The following is a 15,783-nucleotide window of genomic DNA, read 5'->3' as shown; positions in this document are numbered from 1 at the left end:
AAGGATAATCATTTCCTGCAACACGGTCACATTTTAACACATTAAAGGCTTTACTGATAGTGACAACAGTCTTTTTTTCTGAAGTAAAAAGCAAAACTCTACATGCTGCTATGCCTTTTGCAACAAGTCCGTACACGTTAATTAATTCAGTGGGTGTAACCAGACAACAGCAACTTACGGCTGACGAGTCTGCGGAATGTGAACCTACTGGTTACTCAAGGATATTAGGATAAACATTTTTCCAGTTTGCACACAAACGAAAGCACACCAAGATAAATGTCAGTTACTTGGGGATGTGTCTTTAAGAACTCAGTCCCTCCGACTCGCACTGGAGGAGGCCACCTTGAGGCGGAGCTGGAATGCGAACCCAACCCAGCAATGACGGGAATGTGCTGTTCGAACGTAGAAGTTTATCGTCGGTCTATTTTTATTGCCCTTTCATAGCACGAAGTAGGCATTGTGATCCGCCCTGTTTATAACTACTTCCTGAAAACAGAGATGCAAGGGAGCTTATTACTGCACGGTCGTTTGTAACTGTCTGTCTTGCTGGAGTGACAAGTTGTTTAGCTGTCCGGCTTTGCCTCCTAAAGTCACCCGACATTCGGACTCAGCAGTGTTAACCCAGCCTAGTGTCGTGAGCGTGTGACCTGTCCAGGGAGACAGAGGTTCGCAGCCCGGCTTAGGACTTCACCACGCTCCAGCATCCATCTAGAGGAGGTAAGTAAGCCCGTAGGACAGATTGGGACAACTGTCAGGAGTTCTCTTTAAACTGCACCGATTGTAAATACGGAGGATCATTGGGGTGTTTTGTATTTAACTGCTGTTAGTAGGATGGTGATCGTTTTCTGACACATCGATACGTATAAACCCGTTTGTAGACTGAAGTGTTATAACGTCTGAGTAAACAGTTGCTTCATATTAGCTTGTTAATGGTTTGAGGCCACCTTCTTTCAAGATCTGCGAACACGGTTAGTTACATGTTGACATATCCATTTGGAGTGTAAGACCAAGGAGCCCTTGTGTGAGTAAGGGAGGGGGTGGGATTCTGCAGATTAAATGCAAAACCACTCTTACAGTCTATTACTGGATCACTTCTTGGTATTTACAAGCTGACAGCAGTGACTGGGAGTTTCCTGCAGGGCTCCCAAGTCCAAATTCCAGTTAAAAGCACCACCCCTTACGTGACTATATGTTTGAATTGCACAAGTTGGCATCATTCCCTACGTTTGGTTTTCCATTTCCCTCTCACTAAAAAGTCGTATGGAACAGTATGTTGTTCATAAAAGTGGCTAAAAATCATACAGCTAAGTTGTCAATCTTTTACTAGTCTATTGATGTTTGAAAGCTTTGTAAAACGTGCCTGTCTCCAGACAAACCATTTTTACGGGACAATGCACTTTTAGTTCCTGCTTTTCTTTGTTGTTGCTTCTTTTTGCTTGCCTGCAGAACCTTGTCTATTTTTACTGCTCTGTTTTTCTTTTTAAGATAAGAATCATCACGGCTTCCTCTTGTCATTTCCCCACCCCTGCATTTTCTGCAGCCGTATCTCTCAAGTGTGCCTCATTACGAGGAACGTACCTCATTTGGGGTCTTAAAGTTCATGTTCCTCAAAATTCCTCGAAGTTCCACATTGAAAGACTATTCACACATTCAGTGTTAGGAATTTTTAAGTGAAATCCATGGTAAATGGAAATCGTATTAATTCATTAAAAGATCTTTATGAGTAAAACCAGCATATTTTAACCATCCTATGGCCTTCCTAGTTGAAATTGTTAGCAAGCCATTAGTATGTGTTCCACATTTTGCCCATTTGTTCCTCATTATGAGGGCTAGTGTTCCTCATTTTGGAGCTGGAAGGTTGAGAGCTATGTCTGCAGCAAATCCAATTGCATTACTACCAGCATTTCCATTTTTAATTGATACAACTTCTATTTCCACAGTATCTGTCAAAACATATGGAGTTTTGTTTGCTGTATTGTCATATGTACAGCTGCCAGACACAGGACTTAAAAACAAGGGCCTTACAACACAAATGACATTGCATGTTAACGTGTTAGACAATGTCTGTTTGGCTGCAAGCCGCTCTCTTCTCTCTAGTCTTGTACTGCGTAAGATACCATATATCATAGCATGCCATGAGTAAGGAGGTTTGTCAGTGAAATGTACTGCTTGCTGGACTAGTTTTGGTAGAAAAGATTCTTTTGTTTATAGGAACTGCTGTTGGACTCTGTTATTAACAATGAAGGCTGACGTATGAAGCTGGAGATTGTGATGATGATTCCATTTTTTGCTCTAGCTGTTTGGATCAGTGTGTTCTGACTCCATGCTCCACCTCCCCTTTTCTATCTCCACCAGCCAGAGCAGCCAACGGCAAAGGAATTCTCATTTCTCAACTTGAATATGGGCTCACAATTTTTTGCTTCTGCATCCAAGAAAAGTGTTGCCACACTCCAGACTATCTCTAACAGCATCTGCTGATTCATTACAAATCAACTATCTGTGAACATCACAAAATCACCCTAGAAAAAGCCAATTGACTGCCTATAAACAAATCTCTGACCTACTTTTAGGATCCAAAATCTATAAGCTACTTCAACTCCATACCCTTACTCTCCTTCCAGCTAGACTTCATTAAAAAAAAAAAAAAAAACCTCCTCGTACAACCTGAGACACTACTCACAAGCCACACCAACTCTCATTACCCCCTGTCCTAGAACCAAACTCCACAACACTGCACATGCTCTTGTCACACCAACTCTCACTACCCCTAGAACCAAACTCCACAGCACTGCACATGCTCTCACATAAACTTTACGCCTAGAACCAAACCCCACAGCACTGCAAGTGTTCTCAGACCAACTTTAATTCCGCCTAGAACCAAACCCCACAGCACTGCAAGTGTTCTCAGACCAACTTTAATTCCGCCTAGAACCAAACCCCACAGCACTGCACGTGCTCTCACATAAACTTTACGCCTAGAACCAAACCCCACAGCACTGCACGTGCTCTGTCACACCAACTCTCACTACCCCTAGAACCAAACTCCACAGCACTGCACGTGCTTTCTCCTCTCAGGCACCTACTCTTTGACAAGCTCTCCGCATCGATGTTAAGGAGATCAACACTTATTCCAATTTCAAAATGCAATTCAAAAAGCACTTCTTTATCCACGCCAAATGCTGCTGCACTGACATGCCACCTTACCTATCTCCTTTCTGAGTCTCTAGTCCTCTCTCAAGATTCACTGAAGATTGACCCACTTAAGGAACTAATATATATGTTGTACATTACATTCTGCTTGATTGTACCTTGTGCCGTGCTAGTTCACTGTAATGTATATACATATTTTTTCTATGTAATTAGTCTATTTTTGTATTTTTTGGTTATGAAATATTTTGTATTTCATCTGGACTGAGCCTGAAATATTGGTCAGTAGTGATCAGTGCACTACTCCAGTAAGGAAATAGAAATAAATAAACCCGCTGATTGTGTGGAATTGGATTCTCAGTGATGCTTTTTTTTCCAGGTGGGTTTGGTTTATTGTCTTAGGATAGAAGGAATATGGCCGTATTTGCCCAGTAACCATAAACACACATGTAATGAAATAAGTTGATCACAGCCATGCATTATTACATGACAACTGAATGTTACTTTACTGTTAAGTGATGATATGATGCCAGTCTTGCTAATCAGTCAGCAAATGTTGCAGGGGCAGGACTTTGAAGAATCGAGTCAAGTCAATGAATCAGGAAAAGTTCATGAAAAGTGAACAGTCCCTTGAAAATCACAGCCAACACCAATGACTAAAGGGATGTGTGAAATCGACCAACCATACTATGGGTCCAAGAACTGTCTCTCCCAGCCTGCCTGTTACCAAATAAAGTGGAAGGGTCTACCCCACAGACAAGGCACCATGCCAGTAGGGTGGCCAAAAGCCCAGTCTTCTTTTGCTGGAAAGGATGTAACCCCTAGATAACCTGTCATAAAAAGGCTTCATGACTTCTAGCTACTTATTCAAACACCCCCCCCCCCGACTTTCTGCTCAGCTTATGTCCTTCCTTAACCTTCCTCTTTTCATGTTAACTTGTTTCCTCCAGGCAAATCTACTTTGTCATGGATTCTTTGGCCTGTTTTCATTGCCTTATGATTGAAATAAATGTACACATTTTTACTGAGTAACCACAAACACAATTCTATTAGAGGAATATGACCACAAACATTCTTTTATTGTGCCAGTTAATATTATATGACAATTAAATGCTAATTGATTGATAAGTCATGATTTGATGCCAGCTGATGCTGTTCAAAGTATAACCAGATGTGCACAAAACTAATCTGACCAGTAAACCTATACTAATCTAAGCTATCTTCTGCAAAGAGAGGAGCTGTAACTGTTTGTTTGATTTAATAAGTTTGGATGCCATGCTTCACTTTAGGTTGAGTGAGCTCGGATGCCAAGCTTCACTTTAGGTTTGGTGAGCTCGGGTGCCACGCTTCACTTTAGGTTTGGTGAGCTCGGGTGCCACGCTTCACTTTAGGTTTGGTGAGCTCGGGTGCCACGCTTCACTTTAGGTTTGGTGAGCTCGGGTGCCACGCTTCACTTTAGGTTTGGTGAGCTCGGGTGCCACGCTTCACATCTGGCTCAGTCAGCTCGGGTGCCACGCTTCACGTCTGGCTCAATGCTTGAAGGCAGGGAGTTTTTTTTTTTTTTTTTTTTTTTTTTACAGCCCTGGGTTAAGTTTTGAATCATTGTATGCTGAAGTGTTCCTGTATGTTGGTTGTTATTCCATTGGTTTTATCTTGCTTTTTTTTGGGGGGGGTTCCCAATGTAAATTCTGGGGTTGTGGATGGATGGTGTGTTTTCTGCAAATGTCTTCTCTCAATTTCTATGGCACCTCAGGCTGGCATGAATGTCTTTGGCTAACATGGTGTTAATTGTAAATACCTTTTTATTGACATACTGAGCTTATCTTTATTAATTTATGGAGGTTAAAATAATCCTAAAAATAATTTTTAAAATGGTAACATAACTTCAGGGGTGGGTTAGATATTTTTTTCTTTTTTTTTTTTTTCAGTGTTTTACTGAGACAATGTCATGGTCTCTAAATTGCCTAACTATTCCTAAGATGTGACTTTACCTGGTTTAAGCTGGACATGTGTAGTATGCCTTGTCTGGTAAGGTGATAAGATATAATTCAGTTGCATCCTCTTTTCCTGTAGCTGGTTTTCATTGAGAGTCCTTCAGTATTCCATTTCATACCTTTTGACTTGTTTGCTCAGGAATTTTGGACAAATTCAAAAATAATGAGGGGACAAAGGCCAAAAATCAGACTATTAAATAATCAGACTATTTTTTTTAAATAATAAGACGTATAAAGCTCTAATGACAAGACATTATTGACTGAATAAAATCCTTCGTGCTTTATCAGAAAATCAATAATTTTATGATGAGAAATGGCAAAAAGTCATGGATGTTCTGTGAAATCAGCAATAGTTGAGAGTTATGTTTTAGTTCACTATATGAACGGTCTTTTTATTGAATCCATTTGGTCTGTGGTAGAGATTTTCATGAAGTCCACTTTTGTGGACCTTGCATGGATCTATATATTTGTCGTTATGGAGAGGGCAGTTTGTAGGTACCTTAAGGCACGGGCATATACCAAAGCCATTCTAGCCTATGGACACTGATAATTGGGAGAAATGGAACATGAATGACTAGTCTTAAAAAGGCTATAGGGAAGTTTGCCTAGTAACCTCCTATGGTCTTATGATCCTATAAGGGAAAGTTGCTGTAGCGCTGCCATTTTAACTACTTTAACCAGTATTTTCCTTAAAAGTGAAACGTATTAGACTCTACAGAAGGAATCCTGATCATATTTAGTTAAACTGTGATGGTACTTATTTTTGCACTCGGCTTTTCTTATATCCTTGATTTCTTGGTAGTCATACCTTTCCAGGTCAGGTGTACTGCTGTTGATTGCCCTGTTGTATTCTGTATTCCACTTGGGTATCTACACAGTACCACTGGATGATGTGGATAGTGTTACTGCATTATGATCAGAATTCTATCTGGCTCTTCTTTTAAGCTGTAGCAAACTGCTTTCTACAAATGTAGTAAGAAGTAGCTACGGGTTTAACCCTGGCTGCACAGAGTGCTACCATGCTCAGGTGTTAGCTTAAGAAAACAAAACAAAAATAAACCTTTTTTTCTTTTAAACTGTAGCAAGCATTTGCTACAGTTTAGACCACAGACATATTGCTGCAGCCCTCAGGTTTGACATGAAATGCAATACCGGCTTTGAGTGATCAGGATGATGTATGGCTGATAGTACCCCCTAGCAGTTTGCTCTTGGGGCAGTTTCCCCTCTCACCCCACCGTAGCTGCGTTACTGAGTATGATATTCCCCTCCAAATCCTCATGTTTCCCTGCATTTGTCACCTGGTGAGGAATACCCTGTCTTGATCATAATAAACCACACCTTGACTGAAGCCACTATCCCCTCTCTCTGGAAGGTTTCCCATGTCATTCCCCTTCAGAAAGGAGGGAATTCTTTACACCTGTCAAACTTCCGACCAATAGCCATACTATCACCGTTGGCCAAAATTATGGAAAAGTGCTTCCACAACCAATTAATGCAGTATCTGATTTATATAAACTACTGGCCAACTCTCAGCATGGCTTTAGGTCACACCACAGCACGACATCAGGCCGCCTATCCTTCTCTAACTCTATTAACATCAACCGAAACAATAACAAACTTACCTCTGCTCTCTTCTAGATCTCTCTAAGGCCTTTGATATGGTCAATCATCAATTGCTTCTCCGTACCATGAAGGAACTGTCACTGAATAGTAGCTCCTATTAAATGGTTCCAATCTTACCTATCTGATAGACAACAAGCAGTTTTATGGCAGAATACCGTATCCACACATCTACCCATTATTCTAGGAGTCCCCCAAGGCTCCATACTAGGACCACTACTCTTCTCAGTGTTTATCAATGACCTAGCCACCATCACTTCCAAGGCCACCTGCATCCAATATGTGGGCGACTCTACTTTTATTATGTACCACTTCCTCCTTAACTGAGCTTATGACCCTAATCCAGAATACTTTCAGTGATGTAGAAAAATGGTTTGAAACCATCAGCTTCTATTAAACCCCAACAAACCTAAACTGCTCATCTTTTCCCTCACCTGCAAATCCTCCTCACTATTCTTTACTATAAGTTCCAACAATGGCACGATTATATCCCCAGATACTCACACAAAACTCCTGGGCATCACAGTCGATAACGCCCTAAAATAAGATATCCATGTCAATAAAACCATCAAATCTGTCAACAAAAAACTGGGCTCCCTATACAGGATCAAACCCTTCCTCACTCCTTTTGCAATAACCACTATCGCTCAGTCCCACCTACTTTCTACCCTCCTCTGTGCCTCGCCCCTCTTCACTAACCTGAACCAAGCCACCCTTACCAAACTTGCTAGTTGTCACAACCATATTGCTAGATTTGCTACAGGTGCTACCTCTAGGACCCACCATTGTATCAACCGAACTCAACTAGGATGGCTGGAGTGGCCCAGTCTTCTCCGATACTACCAACTTGTAATAACCCACAAAATACTATATCAACCTGAAAAAACACCAGCACTAAAGATCATCAAACCATACAGCAACCTGAGGTCACTATGCTCTGCTGACAAACTGCTGGCACAAACAACTAAGAGCATAAATGTGGCTGGGGACTGTCTATTCACCAACTCAGCAGGCAAAACTTGGAATATGCTACCTGCTGAACCAATCCTTCTTAACCCAGTTCAAAAAAAGCCTCAAACTACACTTCCAACAGTATTGGCAATGTCCCTGCTTAGACCCAGACTAATCACCAACCATTGTTCCTGCAAACTCTCCCTAAGCATTTCAATCATGCACTCTACGTGTATGAATTCTTGATGGGACTTAGCCCATAACTGCGTGTATTATTGTCTGAAACTAAAGCCGCATGATTTTGATGTTGTCTACTATGTTTTATCTAAGTTTGTAACCCTATTGAAAATTGCATATTATACTTGTCTCTAAATGTTTCTGTTGTTCCTAATGTATTTGTACTCTGCTCTCTGGAGCTTTTCTCCCCGGGCCTCCGCTGAAAATGGACCTATATCCAGTCGGACTTTCCGGGTAAACAAATGTAAACTAATAAATGTGTTTGCAAATGTAGGTCATCACAGAAAGTGTGGTAGGCAATTGGTTATACAGCATGAAAGCAAAACAGGAATCCTTGGGTAGTGTGCAGATGTTTATGGGCAAGTACATGCTTTAAGACTAGAAACTTCAAATGTACTGAAAGGTAACACAACAAATAGCTGTGCCAACTCCAGAGATTTTCTTAAACAAAACTGAATGGAGTAAGATGGATTTTGAAACCCCCTCGCAGATTGCTGCATTTTATATTTAGTTTAAGCATGTTACCGCAACCTACACACACTCGCTTGCTCACACATGAGTGTAAACACGTGCACTTGCACGCACATACACACGTATTTCACAGTTATCGTCTGAGATTTTTATAGTGCTTTCCCTATCCCATTATGTTACAGTATTTGCATTGCCTCAGACAGGTTACACATTCAGTGGGAATGTGCCCACATTCTTAGTTGCTACAATATGTAGCAGTTATGTGATGCCACTTAAGTGAACTGCGTCACTGCGCAGTCATGGATTGTAATGCACCCAAACATAGGAGCATTATGATTTTTGGAATACAGGGCTATTACAATATGTCGTGTTTGCACTGGAACACAGCTCCCATGATTTCTTTCATAAAGGGATAAGCAGCAGGCTTTACTAAGGAAAAAAAAAATTTTGCACAAAAACCGAGACGTTGTGTGATTTATAGCAAAAGAACATTCTTTTTCAGCAGGTGTGATGTACCATAGTTGTCACCTAAGCCACAGTATGATGCTGCATTTTTAATATGCTGCCCTTTCTAGTGAAAGGATTTCTAGTTATTTTCCTGCTCAGTGTGGAAATGTTCCCAAACCTTTTCACTTAGAGATAAAGGAGCAGAATTTTATTTGGCACTCCAGTGGTGCACCATAAGACCTACCTAAGTGAGGAATATGTGGTGATAGGTGTTACATGGTTATTATTTTTCATTTTCAGTGTCATTCAGAAAAAGTTAGCTAAGAGGGACTGTTACTTACACTGTAGATAATAAAAATAAACATATAAAACCTACTACATTCTACCCATACATTGATGTAACATAATATACCTGTGTGTGTGTGTGTCCATTTTGGGAAAATGGCATGGAAGAGCAAAGTGTAAAGCAGTACTAGGAAGTTAAAAGTCTTGGCTAAAACATAATGAAAAGTTACAATCTCTTCCTTGAGAGTAGAGGTATTTTTAAGTAAAAAATGTTTGCATTCATCTGCCTGTTTGGAAGTGATTGCAATTTATTCAGTAGTACGGAGAGAGATGTGTGCCTTGTATGCGGATGTTCATGATGCAGTAACTGATAGTCAAACATTGCCATTTGAATGAATGCTTCTTACAACGCATAAAAACTTTTCATTTGAAAATATGAAAATAAGAGACAAAATGAGCTGTCGTGCTTCCAGCTCCATCAACTGTCAGATTTAACCTCAGGTCTGCAGGATGGGAATCTTTCATCTTTCACTATGAATTACGGGCAGCAGAGTGGTGCAGTGGTTAACATTGTTGCCTCACAACAAGAGGTTCTCTGGTTTGATTCTCGGCTGGGGTGCCTTCTTTGTAGAGTTTGCATGTTCTCCATGCGTTCACTTGAGTTTCCTGTGGGTACTTCGGTTTCCTCCCACAATCCAATGACATGCATCTGGAGCATTTCTTCCTGGGCCTCCGCTGAAAATAGGCTCTTTCCTAGTCGGACTTTCCTGGTCATTGTCAGATGGTCCTCTGTTACTGCTCTTTTTTTCATGTTTTGGCCGTTACTAATTTTGAATGTTTAGGACCCTCGGAGACCCCCACGAGTGACATTCATTTCCCCCTTGCTGCCTGGTGTCAATATTAGTGAAGCTATGACTTTGAGTTGTATATTTCTGTTGGGGGCATTAGAAGGTGACAGCTGAACCCTGATGGGCCATTACCAGTGGCTCACTAATATTTTTGTTTTGCACCGTTCTCTCTCCCTCTGGCAGTTCACAGGTGTACATGACAGCAAGATTGGGCTCAGTGTGTAGATGACCATTTTTCTTTATCAACAACTCTGGTTCATAGGCCATATATGCCAAATCCCTAATGCAAGAATGTCACTTGGCCATGTGCTAGGTAGTAGCCAATCAGCAGGACTTGGACCCCCCCGACTGACCTTGCTGCCATTGTTGGCTCATTCTCATCCCTCCCCAGTCAGTTTCTCCAGTCGTTGGACACTTGGATCCAATACTCTAACCCAGGTCTTCTGAGGCTTATTCAAGGCTGTGTAGCTCTGAACTGTGCAGCTAGTTTGCTTCTGATATTTTAATCACTTGTACAGTGGCAGACGTCCAGAAGCCCTTTTCCTGTGTAAAATGTCTTGCACTTTCTCAAGCGAAAAGCATAAAGTCCTGTGAATCCATTGTAGGTGTTAATTGCACCAGCATTCTTGCGTGTGCTCAAAAGTTTACAAAACTATGGTTATTCCTTACTGTTGCTCCTTGCACTAGGTATTGATTTATATGTTAAATTTTCTTAGATTTGGATAAAAGTTCTGTGGTTTGAAGCAGTCTACATGCTTTATTTAATATCCATTTGTTAACCAGGTAGGCCCACTGGATACACTGTCCCTTTTCAGGGGCAATGCCTTAAGTAACTTGCTGGAGGTCACACAGCAGGCAAATCAGGGCAGAGAGCATTAACTTCTGTACCACAGGAATGCCTGCTCACGGCCTTATCCCTCTGCACCAACAGCAAGATCCCTCTGCACCAACAGCCAGATTATGTATTTAATTTGCACATTGGATGGACACATTAGTTCAAAGAACCTTTCAAGAAAACAGGAGAGACTGAAGCACTGACCATGTGTCATCAACGAAGGGTATGTTAGTAGCTCTATCAGGTGACCTAACAGTAGACAAATGAATAAAAGCAAAGGTGGAATACCGCTAGAAAACTGCTTCATGTGTAGTCAGCTGTGTAGACTCGTCAAGAAAATGAGACTGTATAATAATAAAAAAGTGTAGTTATGTTTTACAGATACAACCTGAGTAAATTTTAGGAACAAAATCGATAAAAAAAAAAAAAAACAATTGGAGTGTTTTTAACACTAGCATGTTTCGTTGCCATTTGGTTGCATGTTGTTATTGTACCTCCGTTAGAATAATTTGTGTGCTTATAGTGAGTGTGTTCTGTATGATTGAAAGAGCAGTGAAAAAGTGACTTGTATATTATAATCAATGCTGGTTCCAGGTTATCTTTCTTGCCAGGGCACAATATGGACACAGCAGCTGTATGGGAGAACACATCACCCATGCCCTGCCAACCTATCACCTGCCTTTTCCCTGCAGTCAGTGTTTTCCTGAATACATATCTGTGCAAAAATGTATGTATTGCTCAGTCTTTATAGCAGCTGAGGATAACACAGGATAGTTATCTTATGTATCAGACTAGATAAAACCAGTGAATTAGGTTACTCTTGTTTAAGCCATTTGTATAATACGGTATAACTATGTTATTATGTCATATTTGTTAATGCATGTGTACTGTACTTCAGAATCTGTTACGTTGACTGTGCTCTATATATCGCAGTGCTTTTTGAGAACTGTAATCAGATTGTAGGAATCTACTGTACATAGTCTGTGTCCCCTTTATAGTTTAGCAATTTTCTGTCCAAACTCCACAATGAAAATGTCAAGGAAAACGCAATCCCTGTAGGGGATTTGGCTACCCAGAGCTTGAGTGGGTAAACTTGTCAGCGTCAAATATGTATAAATGTTATTTGACAGTACTGATAAAAACAGTTTGGTACAAATAGTATAAAACCCAACTAGAGGTGGAAATACCTTAATGTCATACAGAGGATATAGGGTCTTTCTGCTACACATCTTTGGTCATATACGCTATCTGTCTAATTAGCACAATTGGTGTCCCCATCATTTTTAACCATAAAGTAAAATTAAATGCATTCATAAATTAGCTGTCCTTCATAGACTTTACAAGTGGGACTGTGATGCAATAAATCATGCACTTTTTGACAGCAGACAAACAGAGATACTGCCTTCAGTAACCCAAGTAATTTTACTCAGGATAATGTTGTGATGCTATGACTAACAGTAAGTTCTAGAAAGTTTGAAGAGGTTCTTCTCTTTGGCTGTAGGGGACATAATTATTTTGCCAGTCAGCATTCTTATAAGTCAGATCTGTCTTAGATTCCTGTGTGATTTAGATCTTTGTAATTTCATGGCTAGGGTTTGTGAGGGGAAGCACTTTACTTAGTACTGCCTGGTTATGCAGTTACTTAAAAGGGTTCTGTATTTCTGTCCTCTGAAGAACACACTGTTCCCTGAAACTTCTGGAAAGATGCAACAGAGTGTTTAATGCATTATTATTTTTTTATTTAGAAATGTCTGTATGTAGCTGAAGTGTTTGTGTGGTCTGCATTGCTCTGAATATCACTCATGTCTACATTTAATTTTGATTTGAAGCTCTTTATTTTAGGTTTGATCACTTCTATTTTGTATCTTAGTCTACTATTACATTTGTTTTGTTTAAGTTTTCTGCTCTGTTGGAGTTTTAAGAGTTCCTCCTCCCACCCACTCAGCCATCATTGTGTTCTTAAATTTGGTGGCTTTTGAGTTGCCCACCCTTGCTATAAATCTCATTTTGGACACTCCTCCCAGTCCCATCTCATAAGTTTATTCTGCTGAGTAGAGAGAGATAATTTGGGAAGGCCCACCTCCTTAGTTTCTCAATCTTGAATTATTGTGTTTCATTCCTTCCCACTTAACCTAAAAAAAAAACACTTCATTCATTTGCTTTTACTGCATTTGTGCTTCTTCCCACTTTATTACTTTATTTTGCTCTTGCTGCTTGTTCTTAAAAGTACTTAATTGCATTTTTTCTGCTGCATTTATTACTGCTTGTTAGTAGCCTGATTAAATTGTAACTGTTATTCTAAGCCTTTGGTTGAAGCACTTGGGCTTTGTGCCAGTTGTTTTACATTAAGAAGGTTTGTGGTCTGCACTGTTGTGGCAGGACAGGTAGGTTACATACTTCTAAGTTGGGAATTGCTGATTTGAAGGCTTAGTGCCTGTTATTCTAAAAGTGTCTTAGTTCTGATTTAAGCACTTGGGCTTCAGGCGAGTTATTTTACATTAAGAAGGTTTGTGGTCTGCACTGTTGTGGGAGTAGAGGGTAGAATTCTGCCTTTCTGAGCTGGGAATTGCTGGTTTAAGGCTTATTGTGCCTGCTTATTTGAACACCTTCTTTGCTGAAGCATAGACTAGATTCAGACCTGCTAAATCTAGCTCTGTTTGTATAACCTGAGCACTAGTCCAGGACATCCTTTTTTGGAGAGGATTCCCCTACACCCTAGTGGCAGGAGTGTGCAGTTACAACTTGTCTGATTTGAAGACTGCTGGAACAGGGCTCAGTTTTGAACTTTTTTTATTGGTTAATTTGTTTACATCAGTTTGCTCTTCATTGCTACTGTTTTATATTTAAGTGTGTATCTGTTCTCCTGTATTAAATCGACCCAAACAGAGTTATATATTTAGTGTAGTCTGGTTACAGGTTTTGCTGTATCCATATCTGTTTGTGTGATTCTTGTGTTTCCTGCTATGTCATCTTGTGTTGGCTAGGGCCTGCCTGCACTTAGTGGGAGTAAGTGAACTGGGTGGAACTGGTCTGACATAGGGTGTTGAGCTCCGGGACAAGAGTTGATTGGTCAATTCCAGTGTTTCTATTTTACTTTTGTGTTTGTGGTATTGAAACCCAGCATTTGTGTGGGTTTGTGCTTGTTTGCCCATTGCACATTGCTGCTGTGCTCTTTTTACCCTTTGTGAGGTATCTCAGTTGCATTTTTTCCCTTGCCAGCACTCCTGTGTAAGTGATGCCCTTGCTGCAGCTGCTGTATTGATTTCATACAGCCCTACTCGCACCTGTAGGTATGCTCTTCAGAAAGTACCCACACTGCTATCCCTGGCTTCTCTTCCACAGATTCTGATAACCATGGACGGGCAATTTCCTATGGTTCCTCTTGCTAGTCTGGTTGATATGGGCATCCTGAGACAGTGTAACAACTGCCTTATGTCCACAGACAACTCCCTTCTACTACCACCTAAAAACACAGTATGTTAGAGATGCAATTACATTAAGAACCTAGAACCCTTGCTGTCTCAGTCACAATCCTGTAAATCTGGCACTGAGAATGTTACCTGCACAAACACTACAAACACCACACCTCTAACACCACCCACATCTGTACAACACACTCCTACATATGCAGGGGTTCTCAAAAACATACCTACACAAAAGAGACCTCTGAAGCAAAAACAAACATGCACATCACAACCCAAAGCACCAAGCATCACATATAGTACACATGTCTGTGTCTTATAGCCTCTAAGGCCCGGCCACAAACCCAAAGTACTAATCGTAGGAGGCTCTCTATTGTGAGATGCACACATGTGCCCCTCACCAGGCTAGACAATGAAAAAGTCACGGTAAGTTGCTTGTCAGGTGCTAGAATCCACCATATCATGCACACACTCAACAACTTAACAGGTACTGACTCTGTCATAGTCCCATGTTAGTGGTGAATGACTTGAGACATATCACTCTGGACTATATGAAGAGAGACGTGATTGAGCTTGCTAAATATGTGTCCCAGGCAGGTATGTCCCTACCCTTAAGCAGCATCCTACCATCACCCAGAATGATGCCTCAATACAAACAGAAAATGATTGACTTCAAAAATTGGCTTAGTTTCTGGTGTCATTCCAAGGGGATCCAGTACCGGACAGCCTGGGATGACATGATTGACAGACCACAATGCTTTGCCAGAGATGGCCGCCTTCTGTCTCTCCTTGGGCTTCTGCAGAATGTGGTTATGTAGTTAATCTATCAGGACGCTCATTAATGGACTGTGAAATGAGCGTTCTGAACAAGGGACTAAAATTTGTACCAACAGTGTTTCCCAGGTTACATGAACTGAAGTGTGATTTTTTTTTTTTTGTTTTAACCGGAACCTGCATTTAATGAATTATTTTAAAGAAAGTAATATGGAGATATGCTTTAGACAGAAGAGGAATGAAGGTCAGCAGGATTAAGACAGAATATATGTGTGTGAATGAGAGGGAGGATAGAAGAATGGTGAGGATGCAAGGAGTAGAGCTGGCGAAGGTGGATGAGTTTAAATACTTGGGGTCAGTAGTTCAGAGTAACAGTGAGTGTGGAAGAGAGGTGAAGAAGAGAGTACAGGCAGGATAGAGTGGGTGGAGAAGAGTGTCAGGAGTGATTTGTGACAGACGAGTACCTGTAAGAGTGAAAGGGAAGGTCTACAAGAGGGTAGTGAGACCAGCTATGTTATATGGGTTGGAGACAGTGGCATTGACAAAAAGGCAGGAGTTTGAGCTGGATGTGGCAGAGTTAAAGATGTTAAGATTTGCACTGGGTGTGACGAGGGTGGACAGGATTAGGAATAAGTACATTAGAGGGTCAGCCCAGGTTGGAAGGTTTGGAGACAAAGCCAGAGAGGCAAGATTACGTTGGTTTGGACATGTGCTGAGAAGGGATGTGGAGTATATTGGAAAAAGGATGAAGC

At 40.9% G+C, this 15,783-nt stretch overlaps 1 protein-coding gene across 2 annotated transcripts in view; it reads left to right on the top strand.

The window, feature by feature from the left end:
• The first annotated feature begins 359 nt into the window (after nt 1–359).
• Nucleotides 360–15,783, top strand: part of ANXA11 (annexin A11) — an 872,911-nt gene continuing 857,487 nt past the window's right edge. Inside the window, exon 1 of one of the 2 annotated variants that reach the window (XM_044055766.1) lies at nt 360–717. The gene's annotated coding sequence lies outside the window, so the exon portion shown is untranslated. The remainder of the gene's footprint in view (nt 718–15,783) is intronic. The other variant, XM_044055767.1, reaches the window with a different exon arrangement.

This window comes from Protopterus annectens, chromosome 14.part0 (genome assembly GCF_019279795.1).
Source record: "Protopterus annectens isolate FY-2018-M chromosome 14.part0, PAN1.0, whole genome shotgun sequence".
NCBI classification, from domain to species: Eukaryota; Metazoa; Chordata; order Ceratodontiformes; family Protopteridae; genus Protopterus; species Protopterus annectens.
This window is presented reverse-complemented; position numbering and strand designations above follow the sequence as displayed.